The 23,775-nt window shown below is 38.9% G+C and overlaps 1 protein-coding gene, 1 long non-coding RNA gene and 1 pseudogene across 4 annotated transcripts in view; 1 reads left to right on the top strand and 2 right to left on the bottom strand.

The window, feature by feature from the left end:
- SPINK2 (serine peptidase inhibitor Kazal type 2) overlaps window positions 1-23,775 on the bottom strand; it is a gene marked incomplete at its 5' end in the record, with an annotated part of 209,068 nt that overhangs the window by 142,262 nt on the left and 43,031 nt on the right.
- Window positions 4,652-13,101, bottom strand: LOC309662071 (polyadenylate-binding protein 4-like pseudogene; annotated as a pseudogene). Its single transcript has one exon. The product of its transcript is annotated as a polyadenylate-binding protein 4-like pseudogene (transcript).
- Window positions 13,402-21,291, top strand: LOC309662090. Of its 2 annotated transcripts, XR_014264505.1 has the most exons (3): window positions 13,402-13,534; window positions 14,286-20,003; window positions 20,246-21,291. It is a non-coding gene; the product is annotated as an uncharacterized lncRNA (long non-coding RNA). The 2 variants fall into 2 exon arrangements; XR_014264506.1 differs by having other exon boundaries at window positions 14,286-21,291.

The following is a 23,775-nucleotide window of genomic DNA, read 5'->3' as shown; positions in this document are numbered from 1 at the left end:
TTTTTAATTTTTATCAGTTTGATAAATTTGTGTCTCAGAGTGTTCCTCCTTGGATTTATCCTGTATGGAACTCTTTGCACTTCCTGGACTTGAGTGATTGTTTCCTTTCCTATGTTAGGGAAATTTTTGGCTATTATCTCTTCAAATATTTTCTCAGGCCCTTTTTCTCTCTCTTCACCTTCTGGGACCCCTATAATGTGAACGTTGGTGCATTTAATGTGTCCCAGAGGTCTCTTAGACTGTCCTCATTTCTTTCCATTCTTCTTTCTTTATTCTGTTCCACAACAGTGATTTCCACCAATCTGTTTTCCAGTCTCGTTTATTCTGCAATTGATTCCTTCTAGTGTATTTTTAATTTCAGCTATTGTATTGTTCATCTCTATGTCTTTGTGTTTTAAATCTTCTAGCTCTTTATTAAACATTTCTTGTATCCTCTCGGTCTGTGTCTCCATTCTTTTTCTGAGATTTTGGATCATCTTTACTATCATTACTCTGAATTCTTTTTCAGGTAGATTGACTATCTCCACTTCACTTAGTTCCTTTTGGGTTTTGTCTGGTTCCTTTGGAACATATTTCTCTGCCATCTCATTTTGTCTAACTTCCTGTGTTTGTGGTCTCTGTTCCTCAGGCTGCAGGACTGTAGTTCCGTTTGCTTCTGGTGTGTGCCCCCTGTGGGTGAGGTTGGTTCAGGGGCTTATGCAGGCTTCCTGGTGGGAGGGGCTGGTGTCTGCCCACTGGTGTGTGGAGCTGGGTCTTATCCTTCTGGTGGGCAGTGGTGTGTTTATAAGCAGCTGTTGGTTCAGGACAACTTTAGGCAGCCTGTCTGCTGATGGGTAGGGCTGCGTTCCCACCCTGTTGGTTGTTTGGCCTGAGACGTCCCAGCACTGGAGCCTGCAGGCTTTCGAGTGGGGCAGGTCTTGGTGCCAAAGTGGCAACCTCGGGAGAGCTCACTCTGGGACCTCTACCACCAGTGGCCTTGCCCCTGGTGTGAGCCACAGCCAACCTCCTCCTCCCCGGGAGACACCCCAAGACCTGCAGTTACATCTGGCCCAGACTCCTGTGGAGTCACTGTTTTGCCCTGGGTCCCAGTGTATGTGAAAACTTGTGTGCTCCCTCCAAGAGTGGAGTCTGTATTTCCCCCAGTCCTGTGGAGCTCCTGCACTCAATCCCTGCTGACCTTGAAAGCCAAATGCTCTGGGGGCTTCTCCTCCCATTGCCAGTCCCCCACTGGGGAGCCTGATGTGGGGCTCAGAACTCTCACTCCTGTGGGAGAACCTCTGTGATATAATTATTTTCCAGTTTGTGGGTTGCCCGCCTGGCAGATATGGGATTGATTATATCGTGAAAGCGCCCCTCCTACCATCTCATTGTGGCTTCTTCTTTTTCTTTGGATGTAGAATATCTTTTTTGTTAGGTTTCCATCTTTTTTGTTAGGTTTCCATCTTTTTTGTTAGTGGTTGTTCAGCAGTTAGTTGTGATTTTGGTGTTTTCGTGAGAGGAGTTGAGCTCAAGTCCTTCTACTCCCCCATCTCGTCCTTATCTTCACAACACACTTATTCTTTTCCATAAGAAGATGAGACTAATATTAGGACCAGTGCACCCTAATTTTTCAAATGCCCTGTTGTTTAAGTACCTATTATTGCATAACTACCCCAAAATTTGGCTGTGCAAAAATTAATTTAATATGTTCACGGATTCAGTGGGTCAGGAATTTGGAAAGAGCATAGTAGGAATGGCTCATCTGCTGCCTGATGTCAGTGGTTGAACTGAGAGGTCTCAAAGGCTGAGTGTTGACAGCTGGGGGTTGGGTGACCCTAGAGTGTTTACTCACATGTCTGGCATCCAGCCTAGGAAAACTCAAGGACTAGGATTGCTGACTAGAGCATCTGTAAGTGGCCTGTCCATGTAGTTTGGGCTTCCTCACCCAAGTATACCAGCCTTAGAGTAGTAGAACTTCTTAGTGGCAGCTCAGGGCTCCAGAAGAAAGTGTCTCAGCAAACAAGGTGGAACCACATTGCCTTTCCTGACCTAGCTTCTAAAGTCATGTAGCATTGTTTTAGCTGTATTCTCTTGGTTATAGGAGAGTCAAAAATCCACTCACATTCAAGGGAAGAAAAGATAGACTCTCATATCTTGGTAGTAGGAGTGTCAAGACCACTTTTATTATTATAAAGGAGCATGTGAAATGGACGATATGGTTGTGATCATCTTTGGAAAATACAGCCTATTATCCCTGTCCATGTATGAAATGTTGCTGTAATAGACAGCCCACCTTAAGGTATTGCCCAGCTATTGGGGTCTTTTGCTGGCTGTACCCTCTTACCCAGATGTCTCCAAGGAGCCTGTTGGTCAGAGGACTATGACCTTGTTCCTAGTTATCAATAGTTAGCTATTAATGAGAATTACATGGACTTTCTGGAGAAGATGGAATACTTAAAATTCACACAATTTACACTGAACCTTTGTCATGAAGCCACTTAGTGTGTTGGGAGAATACCTGTGTGACGTAGACATATGTATATATAGACCTATGAATATTATTTCATTACAATTCAGTTAATGTAATTGACTGAAATTTTAGAAAAGTGGGGTAAAAGGATTGTTTTTTACTTAGCAGATAGTTATATGTTTCTTATACATCATATCATAGGAGCAAGATGTTAACTGGTTGCATTTTACTGAAAGTGAGAATATTTTTGTTTTTTGTAGATATGCAGTATGATGAGGAGGAGGATGAAATCCCCCAGATTTGTGGCAAGAGGCATGCTGGATTGTGATCAGGTAACTTTTTAGACCAAACTAAATCAACTTTAAAAAGCACTATAAGCTATACAGGAATTTCCTGCTAATTCTGATTTTGAAAATTAAATGTTCTATATGAATATGCTACATGAGAGCTGGTTTCTCATTTTATTTATTTATTTAAATATTTAACTTTAACTTTTGAAGTATTTCCGACCTACACAAAAGTTACACAAAGAAATCATGTATGTACTTCACCCAGATTCCATAAATGTTAACCTTATATTACATTTTCTTTGTCTTTTCCTTTTTCTCTCTCTCTACATATATTTTTTTTCTGAAACATTTGGGAGTAATTTGGTTACATAAGAACATTCTTTTACATACTCATAATAGAACTCATCAAAATCAGGAAATTAATATTAAAACAGTTATTTAATCTAGAAACCATATGCAAATTCTGCCAGTTGTCCTATAATGTTGTTTATAACAAAATAAATAAAGGTTTTTTGATCCTGGATCCAACATAAGAGCGCATAGTGGAGTTAGTTTTCATGCCTTATTTTTTTGTCTCCCATAATCTACAACAGTTTCTCACTCTTTTTCTGTTTTTCCTTACCTTGACATTTTGGAAGAATACACGCCAGTTACTTTTTAGAATGCCCCTCAGTTTGGGTTTCCTCATAATTAGATTCAGATGATTACTTTTGGAAATATTGAATTTTCTGCTCTTAGTGCATTATATCAGGAGGCACATGATGCCTATTAGGTGCTATTAATTTGATTCCTTTGTTTTCTCATTATTTTAAATGGATGAAGTTACAGTAGGTGGTAGTATTTCAACCCAAATTCCCATTCAATTGTGAGTATAATTAACTGTAATAAAAGTCAGTAAGAAGACTTACATATAGGTAAGAAAAGTAACTTTTAACTAAATAAAGTAACATCCTGCTATGGGATGTAAAATGTAAAAACTCTCCTCTCTTACCAAACTGACAGTTGCTTTGTATATAGTAACATTATGATTCCTCTTTGAGCCTTGCCATCTCCAAGATGCACATCCTCTCGGTTGACCCTCTCTCCTTTTTCAAAGAACACATGCTTCTGACATTCTACTAGTTGTATTTGGAGGATAAGTGAACCTTTCTTGAACATTGTTTTGTTAAAAATCTATTGAGTTTTTGGGGTGTAAGTACATATCTATTTTCCCTATTAAACATGGGTATAAAAACTTCTGACTGAGATATTTTGTATTTTCTATGATGTTTGAGTATTAAACACCAACAGACATTTTATTAGGAAATGCCTATATTCTGTAGGGTATGCCTATATTCTGTAATCTCTAGGGAGAAAGAATATTTTGATCTTAGCCAAAAGAGAATTGTTTTCAATGTATGTGACAGGTTGCTCAAGGATAAAATACCCTATTTGACCAGTCATTGCATTTAACATTTGTTACAAAATAAATTATTAGATGCTTATACTTGAATTGATTATAGGTGCTTTGGCTATTGTGAGATGACATTTTGTTTTTTTGGTTTTTTTTTATTTTTTTTTATTTTTTTTTTTTAAGGAAGGGGGGAAGAAGGGAAAGAGAGAGATATGGCAATTTTTTTAACATTATTTATTTATTTATTTATGGCTGTGTTGGGTCTTCATTTCTGTGCGAAGGCTCTCTCTAGCCGCGGCAAGTGGGGGCCACTCCTCATCGCGGTGCGCGGGCCTCTCACCATCGCAGCCCCTCTCGTTGCGGAGCACAGGCTCCAGACGCGCAGGCTCAGCAATTGTGGCTCACGGGCCTAGTTGCTCCGTGGCATGTGGGATCCTCCCAGACCAGGGCTCGAACCCGTGTCCCCTGCATTGGCAGGCAGATTCTCAACCACTGCACCACCAGGGAAGCCCCGACATTTTGTTTTTTCACTATTTAACATCAAGTGATCTGTCCCAAGCATTGTGAATGTGATATTACTTAATATCACCAATGATTTCAGTAAGATGATTTCTTGTACAATTATCATGGTAGATAGCATAAATATGAACTATTCATAGAGTTTAGGTGTTTAAATAGCATTTGAATGAAGAAGTAATACTGTTCTAATGATTTGGGGGAAAGTAACTATGGTTCAGCTTCCTGGGGGACTGAAACTTGTTCATAGTTTTGTAAAGATTTTTCATTGTAAATTGTCCATAAAAACCATTGCTGTTTATCTTACGGACAGTGCCTTCTAGGTGCTTCTTACATATCGATGGCTAACCCAGATCATTGTGAGAAATTTTTCTTTCCTGTCAGCTCACAGTCTCTACTGAAGGAAGTTGCCCCCACCATTCTTGAGGCCATACCTTGTACAGGGATGATTGTGTACTGTGTTCTCTACCATAGGACCTGACTTCTAATATTGGTGACCACGGTGGGTTGAATCAGGGTGGGACTTTGACCCAAAGCCAGCCAATCTGTAGGCTGGCCAGTAACCTGTGTGGTGATCTGATGATGTCAGAATGGGAGGCTGATGATTAGTTGGGCTACACATGTTGTTTCAGAAAATTAATCTGAGCATGGGGAGTTAGTTACTAAGGAGAGGAGGCTAGAAGCTGAGTCCAGCTATGCAGCTCTTCCTGTGTGGTGGTGAGGGGAGAGATTCCTCTTGCACTTATATCTACTTGTATCTTCATTGTATATCTCCTTCCCCATCCCTGACGTGAACAAGTGTCTATTCCTTGTAAACAGTACATCTACTCTTTTAGATTCTTTGTTCTTCTTTAAGGCATCATTCTGTGATTTCTCTATCTACACTACTAATTCTGATCTCTCACCCTTGCTCCATTTGTTACCATCAATCATTTGCTGAATATTTTCACTTCAGTGACTTATTCTCATCTTACCTTTAACATATTCAAAATAGAATAATTTTAACCTAAAGTTGAAATTCTTACCCATTCCATATTTTAGTCATTGATAGCATCATCCTCATGCTCATTCAAATTAGAGTTTTTTTTTTGTTTTTTTTTGTTTTTTACAAGAAATGCTGTTTAACTTTTGAGGTAATAAAAAAGTAAAATAACAATGAAATATTCTGTTTTTACATGTCATGTTGAATCAGACAACAACTTAAACAAAATCCTTTGTTCTTAGAGTATACGGAAATGAGCAATCCTCCATACTCATAACAGAAATGTTAAGTGGCACAAATCTCTGAACAGCATTTGGGCAATTTAAATATTAAACATTAATTCCAATGAATCATACATTTTTTGAAGAAAATAATTATATACATCAGCGTATAAGAGTTTGCAAAGGGTGTTTACTTCCAAGTTGTTTATGATAGAGGAAAAAAAAAAGGGAGGAAACAATCTAGCAACCTATACGTTTATCAAGAGGAAATTGTTATATTATGGTACGAACATTAAAGGAAAGATAAAAGTCATTAAAATTATAGTGCAAATAATTATTTGTGGTCCTGGAAGTTGACTATGGCGTATTGTCAAATTAAGAAAGCAGTTTCAAACAAGGCTTATAGCATGATTCCATTTTTGTTAAATCATGTGTATAAGTATAGAGAAAAATTTGGGAGGAGATACAAGAAATTTTAACAGAAGATCTGTCTGCATAATAGGATTATGTGTTGCCGTAATTTTTTCATTGTCCATAATTTTTTCATTGTCTAAAGAGATTTTAAATTTAGAAAATGTGCAATGAATATACATATAGTTCATACAAAAAAAAACAGAAACAGATTTTCTCATTCTTTCATAGCTAAAGTATGGCCACAGAAATACTTTAATATTTCTTTTGTACTGGTAATATATGAAACAGAAGACTTGAATATATGGTTACAGGAAACAATGAAGCAGAGTAAAAAAAAAAAATAACAACAAAACTATTTTCTAGACACCTTTGGTATGAGAGAATCAGAATTTTAAAAGTAATTACTTAAATGTAAATAAATAACTCTTGCATCTATTTCCAAAGTGGATTTCAAACAGCACACAGTAAAAGTCAGTATAATAAAACCCTTTTTAAAAAGTAGAGAGGAGCTGAGTAATATAGAGGAAAGGCAGGAGAGAAGAAAAGATCTGGGAATGGGACTGAAATAAAAACATGCTGGAAAGCAGGCTAAGTGATGTAACTTCAATTTATCAGAAAATCAATTAGTGAACTTCTGATCAATCAAGGCTAAAAGTGAGCCTTCATGGGTTACATAGCTCTTAAAGTCTAATAAAAGGAGACGTGGAGTTCATAAACAAACTTTTACTGTTCTGAACCCTGAGACAATATCACTACATGTTACAACATATAACAGAGATTAGAAAACACAGTTGTTAAACAGAATGTCTGTGTTTTCTATATATGACTTTTATAATGTTGGTACCTGGTTCAAAACTTAAGGCATAATTTTATGCTGTATACGTATGAAGAGAATTAAGACTAGGCCAACTTTTTGACCAGAAATGATACAGGCTTATATCTTAAGGAATGTGGAAGTTAAGGTTTTACTATTCAAGTCACAATTTTGATAACCAGCAAGCACCTGGATTATGTCAACCAATGGAAAGAACAGTAAAATATCCTATAAAGCAGGTTTGTAGGCAACATTAAAAAACTCCATCATTAATTTCAGCCATCAGAAAAACACCGTTTCAGGATATAAATTGAAAGGAAATTCAACTATTTCCTAGTAATTTAAACATTAATTCAAAATGAAATTAGATATTGAGTTTGTAGTAGCAATTTTTAAACTTTGGTTTCTTTAAAAAAAAATAGATGAGAAATTAGAAAATTTCTGTTTGTAAAAATAAATTACTTTGCAATTCTTGGGCATAAGAACTACTTTGGGCGTATTTTCATGGAAGAAATTAAAGCTAGCAATATTATTAAAATAAAAAGTATGCAATAAATGCAAACAGTTACCACACTTCAGTTGGTTCAAAATGCAGTAAAAATATATCTAATTATACTTATTGCTATGAGCACTACATCAAAATCAGAAAAATATACCATATTATAATTAGATGGTATGCCTCTATGAAAAGAACGGAGGTTCTAAGATTCACTTATTTTTCCTCCAAAGAAAAATAAATAGCTTTGTATACAAAACCTTCGATCATAATGTTTACTAAACTAAGCAGCCATCAGCTGGGATTTGAAATTTACTGAGGACGATTCAGGCAGAGATCACTAACATCCCCCAAGCTGCTACAAACACTGGCTGGTGCATTAAGTTTTCCTCTCCTACGGCCTCTGGGCCAGGGCGATGTTGAGCGGCTTGGAGCCCAAGATGCGGCCATTCATCTCAGTCATTGCTTTAGTGGCCTCCTCAGGAGAGGAGAAGCAGATCAAGCCAAACCCTTTGCTTTGCCCTTCTTCCTGCATTACCATAACTCTGCTAATTGATCCAAATGAAGAAAATTCCCTCCGTAGCTTTTCATCATCAATGGTCTCATCCAGTTTCTTAATATAGAGCTTTGCCCCCCGGCACCGCCGAAATCTTTCCTGTTTCAGCTGCTCAAACATTTGCTTTAACTCAGCCTGTCGCTCTTTCTTTTGTGCCCGGCCTACAAAAAGCAGTTGTCCATTTATGTCCTTTCCATTCATTTCTTCAACAGCCTTTTTGGCAGCCTCATGGCTATCAAAACTCACAAAGCCAAAGCCTTTGGATTTCCCAGTGGAATCTGTCATCACCTTAACACTCAGGGTTTTTCCATATTTACTGAAAACTTCCCTCAGTCTCTCATCATCCATGTCATCTCCTAAGTTTTTGATGTAAACATTGGTGAACTCACTGGCTTTGTTTTGGAGCTCGGCTTCCTGATCTTTGCGGCTTTTGAATCTGCCAACAAACAGCCTGCAGTCCTTAAGCAGTGCCCCATTCATCTCCTGGATGGCCCTGTCGGTGGCAATCTGGTTCTGAAAGTGCACAAACGCATAGCCCCTGGAGCCGTGATCATCACTCATCACCTTGGAGGACAGGATCTTCCCAAAAGATGAAAAGTGTTCATGAAGGGTTTTGTTATCATTGGATTTGTCCGGATTCTTGATGAACACGTTCCCAATTCCAGATTTCCTTGCAAGAAGGCGTCACGCTGAGAACACATGAGACGGATGGATTTGCCTTTTATCGGGTCAAAGTTCATGGTGTCCAGGGCCTTCTGGGCATCTGCCAGCTGCAGAAAGTTCACGTAGGCATAGCCCAGAGAGTGGCGGGTGACCAGGTCCCTTCAGATGCAGATGTACAGCACGGGCCCACAGCGCTGAACTTCTTGAACAGCAGGTCCTCGGTGACGTCCGCATGGAGGTCACCCACGTACAGGGAGGCCTGGCGGTACGTGGCTGCTACATGCATCTCCTGGCTCCTCACCACCACAAGCCGGTCCCTAAGGAGCTCCTGGAGTGATTTCTGCAGGAGGGTGGCCCGGGCTCATGCGTGGTGGCCTCAGAGTCAGCGCTTTGAGGCCAGGCGATGCGGTTCATTCATGCACAGCTCCCCAGGCTCGGGCAGCGCCCTCAATCAAAAGCCCCTCAGCAACCAGTCCGGCCAACCCTGGAAGGGGGCGACAGAACCTTGAAATCTCAAAGAAAGATTCCTAGGTAAAGCCGGTGCTTCCCGGCCACTTGGTGAGGAATCTTCAAGTGGCGGGCTGGCCCTCCATCTCGGCGTTCTCCGCAGCCATCCTCCGGTGGTTGGTTTCTGAATAAAAACAGGCCTCGCTCAGGCCGGTTTAAAGTTACAGCCGCCGGGGAAAGAATTCCACAAGTGGCGTCTGAGGCGGCGGCCCGGGGACGCGGCGCGCGGGCGGCGGGCGCGGGGCCCCGGAGACGCGAACCGCCTGGGAGCGGGTTGTGCAGGCACCGCCTGCCGCGCGCGCCCTGACCAACCCCGGCCGCTCTCCTCCCTGCAGACCCCGCCTAGAGTTCTTATTTTATCTTTTTTTTAATCCTTTTTTAAAATTATGTAAGTTTCAGGAATACAGCATTATAGTTCAACATCTGTATATACAACTGAGTGATCACCACCGTAGTCTAGTTACCATCCATCATCGTACAGTTGACCACCCCCCCCTTCACCCATTTCAACTACCCCGCAACTCCCTTCCCCTCTGGTAACCATTAATCTGTTTCCTATATCTGTGAGTTTGTTTTTCTGTTCTCTTGTTTGTTGGTTGGTTTGGGTTTGGGTTTTTTTTTTTTAGATTCCACATATGAGTGAAATCATGGTATTTGTCCTTCTCCATCTGACTTAGCATAATTATCTAAAGGTCCATTCATGTTGTCATACTTATTTTTATCTTTGTGCATTTTCTTTAGTTTTATCTCCTGACACTTTTTTCAAGAAATGTTTCAAACATGTTGGATGAAATTGATATATAAAGGACATTTGTAAATTAGGGCTTTCTTATAGTTCTTAAGTTCTGTTTGAATTATTTTACCAATATGTCTCTTTCCCCCAAATTTAACTAAGTTCTACAGAGAAAGCGTTCTTAGACTTATTCCTTTTTTGGATACCACATAGTATTTTTTGTAATGATTTGTATAGAGTGGTTGGTATTTAATGATTAGTATTTATTGAATTTAATAATAATGGAAATGGGGAAATATGCTAAAAAACATCACTGAGTTGTAACTGATTATGAACTCAACTATTTTCCCAGTTCCCATTTTGACAAGAAAGGCGTGGTCAGACAACAGCTGGATGCTTTTGATGAGTTTATTCAGATGTCTGTTCAAAGAATTGTGGAAGATGCTCCACCTATAGACCTATAAGCGGAAACAGCATGCTAGTGGAGAAGTTGAAAAACCAGTAAAATGGTTATTCTAATAAAGTAACATAAATGAGAGTATTGACTTGAAATTTCAGTCCTTAACTCACCTGGCCTAACAGTTAAAAAAAAAAAAAGAAGAGGGTCTGTAGGTGTTTTTAGTAGGGTTCTTCTAGCATCATCAATCAGCTCCTGATTTATTCTTACTAATGGAGAGATGCATTTTTGCAAGTAATGTAAAACCCTAATCCTTATTCAGATAGTAAGTATTTAATAGCTAGTAAGACAGAACTCAGAGATATGATAGACTACGAAGAGAAGCAAGCCAGAAATAGTTATATTGCTTCAGAAAAACCTCACTTTTTTCTTTCACAGTGTAAGGAATCATAAAAGAAAAAGTATGTGAAGGACTTTTTCCCTTGATTATTTGTTGCATGAAATACATTATCATAACAATAGGAGATATAATAAAGGAAAACCATCAATCATATTAGCTGTTTTAATTTTTCTAAGTTCATTGTAGTCTTTGTTTTCACATATGCATGTTTTTTTAACATTGTTAAAATCATAGCAAGGCTATAATTTTATTTAATTAATTAACTTATTTTTTATGTAAATTTATTTATTTATTTATTTTTGGCTGCATTGGGTCTTTGTTGCTGCGTGGGGGCTTTCTCTAGTTGCAGTCAGCAGTGGCTGCTCTTCGTTATGGTGCACGGGCTTCTCATTCAGGTGGCTTCTCTTGTTGCAGAGCACAGGCTCTAGGCGTGCGGGCTTCCGTAGTTGTGGCACGTGGGCTCAGTAGTTGTGGCTCACGGGCTCTAGAGCACAGGCTCAGTAGTTGTGGCACATGGGCTTAGTTGCTCTGCAGCATGTGAGATCTTCCCGGACCAGGGATCAAACCCATGTCCCCTGCATTGGCAGGCAGATTCTTAACCACTGCACCAACAGGGAAGTCCTAAGGCTATAATTTTAGAATCTAGTTTTACATGAATAATGACTGACCCCAGATTTTGAGTAGAGAAGCAGCATGATGGGCCTTAAGGGACAGGGAAAACTGAAAAACAAGGGGAAGTAGGGAGAGCCCAAGAAATAGAATTAGACAGAAAGAGAGAATATTACTTCTGGCCAGTTCAGTCCCTCTTTTCTGTAGCTTATCTTGTAAGGGCTGATGTATTATTCTCATTTTGGCTGGAGGTGCTGCACAGACTTTTGCTGTTAAGAACAAAAATAATTGGCACTTCTGGCACTGTGTTGGAAAATGGGCGTAAAATGCCTTTTTTATACTTAGAGCATTTTCTCTTCATGGACTTTGCAAAACAAGAGAGACAACAATATTATAATGTAGCATTTTCAAAGTGCCAGTGTCATAAGTACTTATGGAGGAAGAGATCTCTCAAGCTGGGCTGTTAGAGCCTAGAGGAAGAGATGGGATGGACTTTAACTCTGAAGGGCAGGGTAGGACTTGTCTTAGTAGAGAAAAGGTACTTAATCATTTCAGCAAAAAAATACTTGGTATATCAATATTTGGCTTGGGGATGGATTTTAGGGACCGTAACAGTCAGTATATGATTTTTGGTTTGATTTGTTTTTGATGGGTATTAGTGGACGATAAGATGAAACCAGATTGTCACAGCCTTTGGATGTCATTGGATGTCAAGGGGAATTGTGGAAGGATTGTCAGAGAATGTGCATGAAGCATTATTTTAGAAAGGTTACTTTGGAGATCATGTTTACTTGGTGTGGAGAGAGGCTGGAGTCAGATTAAAATCTTGGTATAGCTTGGGTTTCAGATAATAATGTCCTAGACTAGGGTGATAGTAGAAATGAGTAGTTGGATGGCTGGCTTCCCTTTGACTCATTATCACCATCAATTCTCTATGCTTTTTTCTACTCCAGTTTGGGAAGCTTGGGTGTCAACAGTTTACCTTTAATGGTCTGCTTACTCACATCTTCTCCTCTGAGAATTGATCTAGAGAGAAATACACTATCCATTTATTACTGGAAAGTTTTCATGGATCTTGTTTTATTGGGCAACAAATAGATACGTTATTGAAAACTTTTTTTTTTCCTGCTAAGGGCTGAGCTATAGTCAGCCAGGGCTAGAAGTATTCAGTCCTTTATGTAGAGTAGTAATTAGGATTTTCTGTATGTTTAATTGAAGAGTTAGGTTTACTTTTTCTATGTTCTATTGATGAGATTAGAGTATAGTTCTAATTGTCCAAATTTATCTTTTCCTTTTTTTCTGGGAACTGTACTTCTGACCTGAATGAAGGAGAGGGCACATGAAACGGCTGTGTAGATCATTAGTGCAAATCCATTTTAATTGTTTCATATAAATTCAGAGCATACGATACGTGTATAGTCTTTACTTACTTGCGATATATTAACTCTTTTTTTGTCTTACACCTTGAGAAAGTGATGAAGTATAAAACTTAATGTGTATGGAACATGGCTGTTGACTTTGGAGAGTACCCATATTAAAGTGGATTGATTTAGTCGGTTTATAGAGTTTCTTCTACTCAAAATGTTAATGGTGGTTTAAATGGAATCATCAAAACTTTTATAGAAAAAAATTATTTACCCTCTTCATGTTTTTTGGTTTCATTTTAGCCAAGATATTTGCTGAAGTTTGAACAACTTTGCCTCTCCAAGCCCATAAGAGACTGTGCTGCTTCACCAGTGTTGCCACGTGAAGCCAGATTAAGAAATCTCACGTAAGAAAGAGTTATTCCAGCAGCTGATATTGAAATACAGTTTAGAAAATGCAATTTTAACCAGTTGAAAGTTTTAACAATTACCTTAGTATTAACTTGTGATCTGCTTTTATTTTCTGCTCCACTTTATAACAGCAACAGTCATTAAAGAAGGTGAAGAACAACTTCAGATGCAGCATCAGAAAACTTTTATTGGTAAAGTTCCAGTTATGTTGCATTCAATTTACTGTCTACTAAATGGCTTAGCAGATCATGATCTTTGTGAGTTAAATGGATGCCTCTTGGATCCTGATGGCTACTTCATTATTAATGGATCAGAAAAGGTATAGTAGCGTTATTTTATTTTATTTTTATAAATTTATTTTATTTTTGTTTATTATTTTTGGCTGTGTTGGGTCTTCATTGCTGTGCACAGGCTTTCTCTAGTTGCGGCGAGCGGGGGCTACTCTTCGTTGCAGTGCACGGGCTTCTCACTGCGGTGGCTTCTCTTGTTGTGGAGCACGGGCTCTGGAGCGCGCGGGCTTCAGTAGATGCGGCGTGTGGGCTCAGTAGTTGTGGCTCGTGGGCTCTAGAGCGCAGGGTCAGTAGTTGTGGCACACGGGCTTAGTTGCTCCACGGCATGTGGGATCTTCCCGGACCAGGGCTCGATACCACGTCCCCTGCGTTGGCAGGTGGATTCTTAACCACTGCACCACCAGGAAAGCCCTAGTAGCATTATTTTTTAAAAATTACACAATTTCATTACGATTTAAATTATGAAAGTTGAAATTAAAAAGTAAGCTTTTCTACAGAATAATCTGAAAGTGGTAGTTGAATTATTTAGGGGGGTGACAGCTGAATTTATATAAACCAAAGTTTTATTTAGCTGTATATAATAAGCACTAGAAATTTGGTCAGTTGTTTGAACTTGTATGTTTTTATGGAGCATTTTTGCAAAATGGAGTTTGTAAAGTTCAAGAATTGATGTTTCAGTGAGCCTGTATGATGAGATTAAATTAAGATGCAGATTTCACTCTTCTTTCTACTTCAAGGACCTTGTGGGTTTCATGGCTGTAACTTTTATTGTCCATATAGGTTCTGATTGCTCAAGAGAAAATGGCAACAAACATAACCTTTGTGTTTGCCAAAAAGGATTCTAAATATGCCTACACAGGAGAGTATATAGATCATGTCTGGAGAATTCTTCTGACCCACTATCTGGGTTAGCATGCTGGCAAGAGGAGGACAGGTATGGACTATTACATGATATTGTTTGGGTTTATTCCTGTTGGTCTAGTTTTGTAAGTTACCAGACTGCATGTTTAGTCAAAAAGTTTTTCTGGAGCATATTAGCAGTGTTATATGCTAGGCATTTTATTATTTACTTACTACTGTGTAATAAATCACTCCAGTAGCAACATTTATCATCTCACAGTTTCTGGATGTGGCTTAGTTGGGTCCTTTAGCTAAGCGTCTCTCATAAGGCTTCAGTCAAGTTATTTGTCTGGGCTGCAGTCATCATCTTAAGGCTCATTTGCCTGGTTGTTGGCAGGAATCAGTTCCTTGCCGCTTGGCTCCCCTCCATACAGCAACTGATAACATGGCAGCTCACTTTGGCAGAGAGAGTAATTAAGAAAATTTGTAGAGCATAAGGGCAGGATGGAAGTCACCTTTTTTTTTTTTTTGGCTGCGCCTCGAGGCTTGCAGGATCTTAGTTCCCCAACCAAGGATTGAACCCAGACTCTGGCAGTGAAAGCTCCGAGTCCTAACCACTGGATTGCCAGGGAATTCCTGGAAATCACCATCTTCTTATACCTTGGTCTTGGAAGCAACATCCTATAATTTTTGCCAAGTTCTATTTATTAGATGCAAGTCAGCACATCCAGTCCATACTCAAGGGAGGGGATTATACAAGGCAGTAATAGTAGGCAGGGATCATCAGGCACTATCTTAGTAGCTGCCTACCCTAGGCATGTTGCTTATAGTAATGTAATATAATAACAGCTAGCATTTCTTGAATATTTGCTATGTGCCAATTATGTTACTCAGTTTGCTTGATTTAATCTTTACAACTATATATTGGGAATTTGTTGTAATCAACTCTTATTTAATTTCATGTAAATTTTTTATTAAATATTTTTGAATAAGGCATATGTGCACATTAAAATAGTTCAAAAAATTACAAAAAAGGGTACACTATAAAAAGTAGTCTTCAGGGCTTCCCTGGTGGCGCAGTGGTTGAGAATCTGCCTGCCAATGCAGGGGACACGGGTTCGAGCCCTAGTCTGGGAAGATCCCACATGCCGCAGAGCAACTGGGCCCGTGAGCCACAATTACTGAGCCTGCGCGTCTGGAGCCTGTGCTCCGCAACAAGAGAGGCCGCGATAGTGAGAGGCCCGCGCACCGCGATGAAGAGTGGCCCCCACTTGCCGCAACTAGAGAAAAGCCCTCGCACAGAAACGAAGACCCAACACAGCCATAAATAAATAAATAAGTAAGTAAGTAAGTAAGTAGTCTTCCTTTGATCCCCAGATTTCTTCCCTAGCGGTAGCTGTTTGGTTGGTTATTTATGGCTGCATTGGGTCTTCGTTGCTGCATGTGGGGTTTCTCTAGTTGCGGTGAGCGGGGGCTACTCTTGGTAGCAGTGCATGGGCTTCTCATTGCTGTGGCTTCTCTTGTTTCAGAGCCCAGGCTTCTAGGTGCTCGGGCTTCAGTAGTTGTGGTTCGCGGGCTCTAGAGCGCAGGTTCAGTAGCTGTGGCGCATGGACTTAGTTGCTTCGCAGCATGTGGGATCTTCCCAGACCAGGGCTTGAACCCGTGTCACCTGCATTGGCAGGCAGATTCTTAACCACTGCGCCACCAAGGAAGTCCCGTGGTAGCTGTTTTTGATAATTTCTCATGAATCCATCCATAAATAGTCTTAACACAAAATTATAAATGGGAGCATAACATATGCCTGTTTGAAGATTGCTGGTATCCTTTAAAAATATATTTAGATCAGCAATTGATCATTGTTTTTGAGCTGTGATATTCCATGTGCAGATGTAGCATAATTTTTTGAACCATTTCTCTTTTGATGGACATTTAGGTTTCCAGTCTTGTGCTCTTACAAACAGTTCTGCAGAGTCTAATATCACTTTTATAAGTTTTATAAAGAAGGAGTCTTGAACATTAGAGACATTTAAGTGCCTGAAGTTAAAATCCCATGTAGAATAGGTGTTTTAAAGAATTAAAATGGTTTTTACTTGTGAATGGGGGTAGAACGGGGCCCAAGCACAAGTGTTTGGAAAAGATCCCCAGGTGACTGATGTGCATTCTTTGTTGATAAGCATTGGCCTGGATTATGGAGGGCAAAGTAAGAACACAGTATGTTAGAGAGATTATCATGGCAGCTATGGGCAAAATGAATTAATTAGCGGCAGAGAAAGGAAAATCATCCAGATATAGTGATAAGTTTGATATAATATGAGAATGAGTCAATTAAGATTGTATGGTTCTTACTCTGAGGTCCTAGATAAAATAGAGAACTTCTAAGAATTGGTTTTTAGAGAGAACCTAGTGAGTACATTTTTAGACAAAAGATTTTGGGTGGTGCATGATGTAGGCATTCTGCTTTAATGTTTTGCTTATTCAGAAAAATTTTTTTGATGAAACAAATAATAGACTGAATGGAATAATTGGTATCTAAGTTGAAAGAATGAAATGGCAATTGGAGACGTGAGGGTTGAGGGTACAGGAAAAAGATCAAGATGAAGATTTGCGTATCCTTTATGTAAAGTTGTTACTGAACATCCGTAAGATGGGATAAGGTTTCTAAGGAAGGAGGCCTGAAGTAGGAGGAGGAAGACAACAGAAACTGTTATTAGATGGACCATGATAATGTAGGGTTATGAGGCCAAGAGAAGATAGAATTTGATATTGGAGGAAAGAAATTTGATTAAAACTGAGAAACCAGGTGTTGTGTAATGCAGTGTAAGTTAGTAGCTTTTATTTCATTTCTGTCTGTGTTGCAATTAAAGGGGGAAAAATTGGAAAAGAGAAGCTTATATGAGAGAGGCTGTTTGTTAATTTTGCAACATTGTTTGTATGTGGCAATACCTCACAGACCAACTAAGAGTTAATATTTATTTTTCATTTTGTGCTTAGCTTTTCCCACATTTGTGTATCCATATTCTCTCTTATTTTGCCCTCATTTATTTCTTTGTTCCAAAGTTTTTAATTTTTTTGGTTGTAGGAAAGGACTTGGGGGTCTGTGTTTTGCAGCCAAAGGTCATTTCCAAATACAGTCTTGGGGAATTCTAGAGGATCTTGGCAGACAGAGAGAGTAGATAATGCAAGTTCTCTCAGGTCCAAATGACCAGCCTGTCCATCAAATGAGTAAACCTGTTCCATTGTTTTGAAAAGCAGCCATAGGACGTTCCTTAAAATATGAGAGACATGCTTCTTTTGAGATACATATAATAAACATGTATATAAAATGGTTCTTATGATGTTTATATATGGCTACGATCTCTGTGTCCTCATATTCTAATGATTTTTTTTTTTCCTAGGGTGCAAAAAGAGTGCTATTGGTCAGCACATTGTGGCAACCCTACCATATATTAACCCAGACATTTTCATCATTAATTTTTTTAGAGCATTAGATTTTGTGTCTGACAGAGATATTTCAGAGCATATTCATGATTTTGAAGATCCAGAGATGATGGAAATGGTATTGCGCAAGCAAAATGTATTCATAGTATTTTTCATGAGATTTAAAGTTACTGACTGTTGCTAATCCTAAAACACAGTACAAAGCTGCTCTGAAGATCAATTTAGCTGTTGCAAACCCCATGCTGTTTACTGTGTAGTGCAATCCTTCAGCCCTGCCTTACCTTCTCTCCTGACAATTCTCTGTAAAATAGACATGAAACCTAGAGGCAGCCAGAGTTCATTGACATCAACAAGAAGAAACAGTAGTAAGGAAAACCATACTAGTCTGGTGCTATTTAGTATAAAGGGAAAAAGAGTAGTTGATACCTTTTTTTTTTTTTTTAAACCTTTTACTTTGAAGTCATTTCTAATTTATAGAAAAGTTGCAAATAACTCTCCTATACTCTGCACCCAGAATCACCAGTTGTTACCTTTGCCTCATTTACTTTAGGATTCTATTATGTATATATACGTTTTATTTTTTTCTGGACCACTTGAGAGTAAATTTCAGGCATTCATGCCCCTTTACTCCTAAATACTTCAGTGTATATTTCCTAAGAACCAGGACATTCACTTACACAATTGTAGTATAATTATCCAAATCAGGACATTTAACTTTGGTACAACACTATTAGCTTCGCGATCTTATTCAGGTTTTTGCCAGTTGTGCTGATCGTGTCCTTAATGGCATTTTTTTTTTCCGGTTCAGAAATCTAGTCCAGGATCATGTTTTGCATGTTGTTTTTATGCCTCTTTAGTCTCTTTTTATCTTCCCTTGTCTTTATTTATTTATTTATTTTTGGCTGCTTTGGGTCTTTGTTGCTGCGAGCGGGCTTTCTCTAGTTACAGCGAGCGGGGGCTACTCTTCGTTACAGTGCATGGGCTTCTCATTGTGGTGGCTTCTCTTGTTGCGGCGCACGGGCTCTAGGGGCATGAGCTTCAGTAGTTGTGGCATGCAGCCTCAGTAGTTGCGGCTCACGGGCTCTAGAGTGCAGGCTCAGTAGTTGTGGTGCACGGGCTTAGTTGCTCCGTGGCATGTGGAATCTTCCTGGACCAGGGCTCAAACCCGTGTCCCCTGCATTGGCAGGCAGATTCTTAACCACTGTGCCACCAGGTAAGTCCCTATCTTCCCTTGTCTTTATCCTCAGTGTTTCAAAACTGAAATTTTTGAAAAGGATAGGCCATTTATTTTGTAGAATATCCTCAATTTGGGCTTTTCCAATATTTCCTCATGATTAGATTCAATTTATGCATTTTTTGGCAGGACACATACAGAGATCATATTGTGTGCTTCCCAGGGCATCACATCAGGAGTCACAGGATGCCATTTTGTCCCATTATTGGTAATATTAACTTCACAGTGGCATCTGTTAGATTCATCCACTGTAAAGTTACTATTTTTGTGGAAAGGTTTGTTGAGTCTAGATAAATATGCATTTCCTTATCAATTTTTTCCATTGATGATCCTTGTCTCAGGAGTAATTGATATTCTTAAATTTGTCCTGAATTGTCCAGAGTCTTTAAGACTACAGAGAAGTAAGGTAAAATGTAGACCAAACACTGGTCACAGAGTTAGAAAGTGGAGTATATTTTAGTTATTAGAGTATTTATTGATATGGTTACATGACCCAAATGGATTATTTAAATCCAACAGAGAATGAAACAAACAAATAAAAATTCCCCACCCTTGTGGAACTAACATCCTAGTGGTTGGAGATAGACCATAAACAAAACATTTACGTGGTATGTTAGAACTGTATGTCATGTATTTGCCATCCCTGCTCTAAGGGTCAGTTAAGTTACAGGGGTGAATAAGATTATCCAGGGCAGGATGGAGAAAGGAGGGATGGGGACAATTGAACACTGAGTGGATTATATGTAAAAATATGACTTTGCTTCATTCTAGTATTTGCCAAAAACATGATAGTGTGAGTAACAGAAATGCCCAAACTTTAAAGATTTACTATTGTTTTCTAGGTATTAAACTGCCTGACGTTTGCATCTACTCTTTCTCACCTGTGTTGTTTAAATCCTTCCATTGGTAGAGATGGCAAGCTAGCAAAACCAAGACAGTTATGTAATACGTTGTGGGGAATGGTGTGTCCTGCTGAGACTCCAGAGGTAATGCATTAGAATTTATGTTCAGGATAAAAAGTCTGACAGTAATTATGTAGGGTATAATTATTTTTAGAAGCAAGTTTTTATTATGTAGTGTAGTTTAGAACTAAGATATTATTTATAATTTTGTTCTTAGGAAGTAAGAGTACATCCTGAGATCAAATTGAAGGAAAAATATTTTTGGAAAAGAATTTCGATAGGCATGTTAAATCAGTATGAGTAATACGTACTTTATTTATTCCAAGGGCCATGCTGTAGGACTTGTGAAGAATTTAGCTCTGATGGCTTATGTTTCAGTTGGAGCTCAACCTTCTCCAATTCTGGTATTTTTAGAAGAAAGGAGTATGGAAATTTAGAAGAAATTTCTCCTGCAGCTGTTGCTGAGTGTGTATAGATGCAAAAACTATTGTTAATCTTTAGTTAATAGCTTATTATAGGGTTACTAAGTACAAAATGCTTTTGGTGTTGCATTTTAGTGCAACCAAGATTTTTGTTAATGGCTGCTGGGTTGGAATACATAAAGATCCTGAACAACTTATGAACACTCTATGGAAATTGTGGCATCAGGTGGACATCACTGTGTCTGAAATAAGAGTATTTAATTAACTAAGACCATGTGATCTGTGAGATTTCCAAATGAGGTATAAGACTAGTGAAAGTTATCTTTGCATTGGTATCTTTCTTGAACCGGTTTCCTTTGAATTGTAAAGTATATTGTCAAAATTATCGGTGATGTTTTGAGCTAAATTTAATTATAAGGTATTCCTTGCTTTAATGCATTAGATATATGCATCTATATGCATTGAGAATCTTTTTGTAAAGGTGACAACAGTGCTTTTAAAAAGGGAATGAGCATCTCTGATTTCTCCTTTGTCTGATTCCAGAGATTCATTCATGAAATGTGATACACCTCTATTAGATCTTCTTATGTTTAGACGCTGTTGATGTACTCTGGGATTAGGATGAATTTTTTTTAATCATTAAAATAGAGTATGAGTTCTAATACTCCCTGAAATAGGGCTTTTGCTTTTAGTGTACTGTATTGAGGGATAGGGCTCAGGCTTTTGATTCTCTCAGATATACACCTTGGGGTCTGTCTAGGTGAAAGTAGGTTTGGAGAGAAACTGTAACACACTTTAGCCAGAGCTGGCCTCCTGTCTACGTAGCAAAGCAGAGAATCGAGGTTTGGCTGCTCCAAAACAGGCAGACCCTGGGTTTTGACTCGGGTGTATTCCTAGCTTGAAGTCAGGACCAGCATGCTTCACCTGAGGGCAGGCAGGGCTAAGAGAAAGCCTAAGAACCAACACTGGCTGTGTTTTTTATGATTGAGAACTCATTGTTGATGCCATGTGTTTCTGCTGAGAGCTGCCTTCAGCTTTCCTGTGTTCTCTAGGGTAAAATTGAGTTCTTTATGCTGTTTTAGGCCTCTTTACCTTTCCATGGGCCCATTCCCTCAACCTGGAATGCCCTGTCACCCATGCCTCCTCAGAAATGGGTAATAGGGAGAAGGGTGCTTATTACTTTTTTCAGGTAAATCTCACTTATTCTGCAAAACTTATATTAACTCTCATCTCCTTCAGGATACCTTACCTGACCCCTCAATTTGATTTAGATCAGAGGTTGGCAAACATTTTCTGTGAAGGGTCAGATATTAAATATTTTAGTCTTTGTTTACCTTACCTGTTGTGTGTTGAACTCTGTTGTGTAGTGAAAAGCAGCCATAGACAATACGTAAACCAATAAAACTTTATTTACAAAAGCAGATGGCAGATGAGGGCAGATTTGGCCTGCAGGCTGTTCGCTCAGCCCCTGATTTAGATCTATCCTTGTGACTATATATGGCATATTCTCCTTAAATAACTTCTGACAGAATGTGTATACCAGATAGTAACTGTTGATTTACATACCTGCCTCACTCACTACACTATTCAGTTTTCAGAGGCAGGGAACATGTCTTAATATGACTTTGTATTTTCAGCTCTGAGAATGGTGCCTGACATGCAGTGTCTGACACTGAGTGTGTGTTTGTTGAACCTATAAAGTGGATCCTGTGTCCTTGGACTAGGCTCTTTAATCTTCTATTGGGGAGTGTTATTGGGATTTTCTGAGTGGGAAAAATGTATTTTTCAGGAGTCTAGTAGTTTTCTTTTACTTCATATTTTCTGATAACCAGAGGTCCTCATTTTGCCTGTTTCTGGTAGGGTTTCCTGTCCGTAGTCCTCTCTAGACCCACTAAAGAACACCTGTTTCCTTTGGAACACAAGATACTATTTGGCCTTTGAGAAGACACAGCTCAGTTTATGTCTTCCTGTTAAGACAATAGAGCTATATTCTATTAGCTATATTGTAATATAATATTCTATATTCTATTAGGAATTCTCTAAAGATTGAAGGCAAGCATTTGAGAATGTCACTCATGCTGTTTTTGCTCACAAACAGTGTTTCATCTTAGATTGTTTTCTAAGGACAGGAAATGGGCTAAGAATGTGGGGCATTTTCTGTTTCTTGACTTCTGACTCTTTGGGAGAACTTGATGTTTTTGATCAACCTTTTATGATTTACTATTGTTTTTTTTTTTTTTTTTTTTTTTTTTTTTGGCTGTGTTGGGTCTTCGTTTCTGTGCGAGAGCTTTCTCTAGTTGCGGCAAGCGGGGGCCACTCTTCATCGCAGTGCGCGGGCCCCTCACTATCGCGGCCTCTCTTGTTGCGGAGCACAGGCTCCAGACGCGTAGGCTCAGTAGCTGTGGCTCACGGGCCCAGTTGCTCCGCGGCATGTGGGATCTTCCCAGATCAGGGCTCGAACCCGTGTCCCCTGCATTGGCAGGCAGATTCTCAACCACTGCGCCACCAGGGAAGCCCCTACTATTGTTTTTAAACTGAGTAAGCCAAAGCTTTTCCTTTCTTAAATAAACCTGATCTTTTTTAAAATAAAAGTGTCCAGATGTGATTTTACTTTTTTAAAGTACTTTTGTGGAGAAATACCAATCTATTTTTCCATTTCCCAACTAACTGGCAATTCATTTCTTAGTTGACTTCCACGATTGTACATTAGATATAGATAATTCACTGGAAATTCTTAATTTGTTTACTTTTTGACTTATACCTTTATATATAGGCACCTCAAAATCTGAAATGCTTTTAATAACTATTATGTCCTATATTGCATATTTTCCCAAAATATTTTTGATATTTTCACGGGATATATTTTCTAGTGCTATCCAGTAGAAATATAATGTGAATTACATACGCAATTAAAAATTTTCTAGACGCCATATTAAGGTAAAAAGGAAATAGGTGGGACTTCCCTTGTGGTGCAGTGGTTAAGAATCCGCCTGCCAATGCAGGGGACACAGGTTCAATCCCTGGCCCAGGAAGATCCCACATGCCGCAGAGCAACTAAGCCCGTGCACCACAACTACTGAGCCTGTGCTCTAGAGCCCATGTGCCACAACTATTGAAGCCCGTGTGCCACGAGCCCGTGCTCTGCAACAAGAGAAGCCACTGCAATGGTAAGCCCGTGCACTGCAACTAGAGAAAGCCTGCACGCAGCAACGAAAACCCAATGCAGTCAAAAATAAATAAATTTATATTTAAAAAAAGGAAATAGATGAAAGTAATTTTAATATTATTTTTTTATTTGACCTGATACATCCAAAATATTATTTCAGCATATAATCAACATAAAAATTATTAATGAGAATTTTATATTTGTGTGTGTGTGAGATATTGTCTTTGAAGTCCCGTGTGTAGTTTATACTAACAACATACCTCATTTC

This window comes from Balaenoptera physalus (genome assembly GCF_965194825.1).
Source record: "Balaenoptera physalus genome assembly, chromosome: 5".
Lineage (NCBI taxonomy): Eukaryota > Metazoa > Chordata > Mammalia > Artiodactyla > Balaenopteridae > Balaenoptera > Balaenoptera physalus.
The sequence above is the reverse complement of the archived record's forward strand: the minus strand, read 5'-3'. Positions and strand labels throughout refer to the sequence as shown.